At 37.3% G+C, this 6,391-nt stretch overlaps 1 pseudogene; it reads left to right on the plus strand.

Moving 5' to 3' along the window:
* Positions 1 to 1,065: 1,065 nt before the first annotated feature.
* On the plus strand, positions 1,066 to 4,880 carry LOC136488599 (uncharacterized; annotated as a pseudogene).
* Positions 4,881 to 6,391: the final 1,511 nt, after the last annotated feature.

The raw sequence follows: 6,391 nt of genomic DNA on the forward strand, positions 1-6,391 counted from the left end.
TACGAAGATCTTCTTCAACTTATTACAAGCGGCAGAAAAGGAATTGTATCTAGGTTGCACGAATGCTACTAAGGTCTTTTTTATTGTGGAACCTTTTCAGGTTAAGTACTTGTACGGTATTAGTAACAGAGCATTGAAGGGGGTACTTAATCTGTTCTCAAGGTTTCTCCCTAAAGGCTACTGTGTCCCAAACACAATGGAGAAAGTGCAAACGGTGGTTCGAGATCTAGGCTTGGACTATGTAAAGATAGACGCATGTGAGAAGGTTTGTGTGTTATTTTGGAAGGAAAACGCAAATCTAGATGCATGTCCCAAATGTGGTGAGTCTAGGTGGAAAACGCCCGACGACGGTGCTCATGATTAGTGGGGCGATGTGGATGGTGGTGCTAATACAACAAATAAGAAGTGTGTCCCATGTAAAATCCTACGTTACTTTCCTCTTGCTCCTCGGCTGCGAAGATTATATATGAATGAGAGCACATCATCACAAATGCGATGGCATAAGGAAGAATTGGTCAATGATGGCAAAATGCGTCACCCTGCTGACTCGAAGGCATGAAAGCATGTGGATAGGAAGTATGATTGGTTTGCAAAGGATGTTCGTAATATTAGGCTGGGTCTTGCTTCTGATGGCTTCAACCCCTTTGGCATGCAAAATGTTACATACACCACATGGCTTGTTATCCTAATCCCTTACAATTTGCCTCCTTGGTTGTTTGAGAAACAACCTTATTGGATGATGTCGATGTTGATACCCAGTCAAAAATCTCCTAGAATGAATATTGATGTATATTTGAGGCCCCTCATTGATGAGTTGAAGGAGCTTTGGGAAAAGGGTATTGATACATGGGATGATAAGGTAAAGAAGAATTTTAAACTACATGCTATTTTGCTTTGGACAATTAATGACTTTCCTGCATATGCGATGCTTTCTGGTTGGAGCACAAAAGGAAAATTTGCATGTCCATACTACTACAAGGATACAAATTATTTGTGGTTGAAATTTGGGAACAAACACTGCTACATGTGACATAGTCATTTTTTCCCTCAGACCATCCATGGTGCATGAACAAGATCAGCTTCAACAATGAGGTGGAAACCAGGGAGGCTCCAGTACCACTGTCTGGTCAACAGGTATTGGAGCAGTACAAAACTTTTGATCAAGTGAGTTTTGGAAAGGCGGCATCAAAAAAGAGGAAGCGTGATGAAGATAAAAGAAGGCACAATTGGAGGAAGAAGAGTATTTTCTTTGAGATCCCTTACTGGTCTTCTTTGCTCATAAGGCATAATTTGGACGTGATGCACATTGAGAAAAACATATGCAAGAGCATATTGGGTACTTTGCTTGAAATTGAAGGTAAATGTAAGGACAACGAGAAGGCCCGGCTTGACATGGAACAGCTAGGGATAAGGCAAGATCAGCACCCTATGATTGATGAAGATAATTATACCTTACCACTAGCCTTGTACTTTTTAGATAAGGATGGTAAAAAAAGTTTATGTCAATTTCTACAGGGAGCGAAGATGCATGATGGGTTTAGCTCTAATATAAGGAGATGTGTTGAGGTAAATGCATGCAAGGTATCTGGACTCAAAACTCATGACTACCATATTATTCTACAGAGACTATTACCCTTAGTCATCAGAAAGATTTTGCCAGAAGATGTTGTCGCGCCATTGATTTAGCTTAGTAGTTTTTTCACTGCACTTTAAATATTGTTTCATCACTTGTGTAATATGTTTCTCATTATATTCTGTGATAGCTCGGAACAGACATGGACTATGTCTTTCATTTGCAAGGGGGAACCAGGGGGGACAAGAATTTGCTCAATATACAATAGACAGGGATTCGATCACATTTGGTAACTTAATAACAATGAAATCAAATTTGGGGTATGGTGCCAGGGACTACTTGTACTATAAGAGGAGATGTGGTAATGCTGTAGCAACACTAAACGAGATCGAATATGATGTTGATGCAAATGCAATGTTATCAAGTAATGTGGAGGAGAGGGAGGTTAGATTAGTATTGTCAAGGGATCAAATAACAGAGCAAAATGTAGAGATAACACCCATTAAATTGCCAAGAATGGCATCAATTAGTGAAGACTCCACACATGAGTCAATTGATGATTACAAGGTGTGGCTTCACAATATGCAGGAAGAGCACCAATGCATGGGTAAGTTATGTTGCTGCCCTATTTTAAATGGTTATATTATATTATATTATATTGCAATGGCCACATCACTAATATCAGTATGGTTTTCATAGATTTTAAAGATATATACAGGGAAGACACAGTCAAGACTTACAAAGAATGGTTAAGAGTGCAAGGACAACTCGATGATATTAGTAATATAATAATTTTTCCCAAAATTATTATCAGTCCTTCACGAACCATTTATAGCTTACACATGTGACCTATTGTCTGCAGGTGCATATGACAACCGTAGGAATCAAATAGATTTACTTAATTCAAGACAAGATAGCAATCCAACACCACCTCTGAACCTACCATCTCATGCTCGCGCGTGAGAAAACATAGGGAAATAGTAAGTAATGCTTATTGTGATTTTATTTTGAGGTTCAGTTCAGTTGTCTCTATGTAAATGATTTTATTTAATCTTTTGCATTGTATATTGTTTTGATTGACAAGACTTCCAAAAGAGGAAGGCACGAGGTACCGTGAAAGGATTGACAGCCACCCACAAGAGATCTAGGCAGGGCAGTCATAAGCTTAAACTCCAATTCTCTAGACTTGGAGGAGCTGCAGGTGAGAACACACGCACATTTACTGATGAAATAGTAGTGTTTACAAGGAAAAAAGCACCACTCATTGGAGTGCGAACATGGAGAGATATCCACGAAGATGTAAAAAAATCAATAGCATCTAATATGATGGTAAGCTGTTGATTTGTTTTTGGTTGTGTGCACATTTTTGTTACCAAATTATTTAAGAAGTGACCTAGTATTTATGTTTAATGTTGAAAAGCATAAGTGGGACATTGAGGATAACGAGAAAAACAGAAAAAAGATATGGACCATCGCAAATGAGCGTTACAAAGGATGGTGCTCAACATTTAGTGCTATGTACCGGTCGTACACCACCTATGACGAGAGAATGAGACACAAGCTAGAAGAGTTGGACATTGTTGAATGGCACTATATGGTGTTGTATTTTGGCAGTGAAGAATTTTAGGTTTGATGACATTTATTTTATTCTTACCAATTGAACTTAATGAAATAAAGGCTATGTTTCGAGCACTGCACTATTTTTTTAGAATCAACTCCTTGTGTAGAGGATTAGCAGCAATAATTCTTAGAATCGGCAGAATGTAAAGATACACCATCTAATAGGATCAAAGTCTTTTTCTCAGTGTAGCTATGAGCAGGTAATAACTTTAGAAGCACATGCCCATGCTTCCTTGCATGATGAAATATCGCTAATTTGTTACATTCTTGCCAAATTAGAGGGACCCAGTAACCGGTGATGAGCCAAATAATTTGGAGCATTTTATGTTGACGCACAGTAAGAATGGGTGATGGACAAGCCAAGAATCTAGGGACATCTATGTGAGTATACAGTTTGTACAAACCTTATTAAGTGATGCAAAGTGAATGCCTACAATTTCATTTTCAATGAACTACTTTTATTGTACTCTCTTTGTTAGGATAATGCAAGCAGCAAAATTTCAGAGAGGGAAACAAATGGAGATGCAAACATCATCTCAGACGTGGAAAAAACCAGATTTTCCAGTCAGCCTACAAGGAAACAAGAAAATGCAAATCAACCAAGATCCTTGCTAATGGATACTTGGCAAGGTACCCAACTAGAAGGCAGCTATTGTCTGAGGAATACCAGTACCGCATCTGTTAGGATGCGGCACTCGTGGACGTGTTTTCAAAGCTACAAGAAAGAATTGAATCTCAAGAGGCTGAAAGGGAAGCCAAAATGGAAGAACATAGGCGTCAGATGGAAGAAATGATGAAGGCAATAGAGGCCGATAGAGAAGCATTTAGGCAAGAGTTTATGTCAATGTTGCAAGCAGCACAAGGACAAGCATCATTACAACAGGTAATAGTAATGTAAAATCTTAACTTGCCCAATAGATTTAGTTAATGTGTTTATGTGTCTCTAGGTTCTATACTTGTCCGCTGGTTTAATCTTTTAATAGTTTGTTGAACTAAAATCAATGGCTCAGGTAGTTGGCTACAAACCATGCTGGTAGTAGTTTATTTCTCATATATTGCAAAGGCGTTGTTTTGGTGTAGACATTATGCATATCTGCTGAAATTTGAACGCGTGAACAACATCATTTTTGTACTTTCAAACTGCACTCATGATTTTTATGACCAAAATTTAAATGCAGGCTAATAAAGATGGGGGACAAATTGCAGAGGTTGCTGCTGCAACAAACATGGTGGATGGAAATGTAACAACTATAGAAAGTGAAGAAATTCACATCAGCAGGTAGTTTGAGAATTAAAGAGTGTTTAATGTTATCATGTGATAGTCCATAGTATGGGGCATAATTTTCCCTCTAACTATTGATTCGTAGGATAACCCAGGTAGAAGCCCGCCGCTAACACAACTCACAGCTACTGCAGCGGCAGGTACAAGTACTACTCGCACAACTAGAAGTAGTGCAGTGAATAAGTCACAAACAGCCCAAAACAAAGGAGGGAATACGACAGTTAGTTTTATTACTACAAAAGCATTGAAGGATAATGCAACTAAGAAACGAGCATTATTGTCCAAAAGGAATCAACAAGCTGCACAGGTGATTTTTTTAAGTCCACTACCTATGAATATTTCTGGATCAGATTTCTATCACCGAGAGTGTTTTTTTGTATATACCTGATTGACTTGTAGGCTTGATCATATAACCGTTTCATGGGTAATTTTACTTTTGAATAATTCTACAATTTTATTTGCAAACCTGCTAGTCTTTAGGTGTTTTTTTTTTGTTTTCGTTTTCCTCGTCAATATGACTGAGAATGCAAGCAAATTATCTATGGTTTGAATTGCAAGTTTTGTAAGTCAATCTCTTTATCATCTTGGTTCCTACTACTACTTGTGTCATATTTATCAACAGAATTGGTTAGGCAGCTATTCTGTTGTGGTCTGAAAATATTACGTACTTGCTGTTGCTTTCGTTTGGTTCTCTGATTAAATTAGTCTAGACTTTTGGCTTGCTGTGTGTGGATATCAGTTGTTCTTTTCTTTAATTGGCATGAACACCTACTGCTAAGCCTGTGAACAATCATGCTGACCAAGATCACCTACACTACGTAGAAAAAGGTTTTTAGGGGCAGCTGGTAACCCTCTGTAGGGGCGGTTTTGCCAGCCGCCCCTATGAAAGGGTGGCTACAAATCATTAATTTGTAGGGGCGGCTGGTGTTATCAGCCGCCCCTATAAATCGATTTATAGGGACGGCTGGATATTGAGCTGCCCCTACAAATCAATTTCCAGAAATCACGAAAAAAGGGGCAAAAAAATAGCAAATTTTATTTAATCCAAAGCCCCACCGACAGCCACACACACTCTACGGTTGTAGCATTTTTCATGATTTTTGCACACTTTGTGCCGGCCGGGTTTCGAACTCGCGACCTCTCGTTCGCGCGTAAACTACTCTACCACTGCACCTCATGATCATTTGTGCCTACGTTCTATTTTGGTTCCCCACATATTATACAAAACTGAGCATAAATTGATTATTTGAGGCCATAAACTAATTCAAATGAAAATGTTGTAAACTACAAAGTTTTATAACGTTTCGACATCCAAGGTCGTTTACAAAATTTAAATTTTAAATTTGAGAAATTCAAACGTAGTTTTCCATGACAAGATGATTTCAAATAAAAAAGTTATCAACTACAAAGTTTCATAACTTTTTGAGATCTATAAATTTCATTTTTGCTGTTTGTCCATCCGAGGTCATTTAAAAAATTCAAATTTCAATTTTTTTAAAATTCAAATGTAGTTTTCCTTGACAAGATGGTTTCAAATTAAAAAGTTGTCAACTACAGAGTTTCATAACTTTTCGAGATCTACAACTTCTATTTTGATCATTTATTCATCCGACATAGTGGTAGTAACATTGTTCACAAATATTACATATCCCTCTTATTGTTTATGAAACTATAAGAGAGATATGTAAATTTTGTAAACAATGTTATTACCACTTTATCGGATGAAGAAATGACCAAAATAAAACTTGTAGATTTTGATAAGTTCTGCAACTTCTATGTTCATGATTTTTTTCATCTGAAATCAAATAGTGTTCCAAAATAACGTTTGAAGTTGTTATTTTTTGAAATTCAAAATTCAAATAGATAAAACACGGTCACATGAAAAGATGAATAAAATAATAGTGGTAAGAACACAA

Source organism: Miscanthus floridulus, chromosome 10 (assembly GCF_019320115.1).
Source record: "Miscanthus floridulus cultivar M001 chromosome 10, ASM1932011v1, whole genome shotgun sequence".
NCBI lineage: Eukaryota > Viridiplantae > Streptophyta > Magnoliopsida > Poales > Poaceae > Miscanthus > Miscanthus floridulus.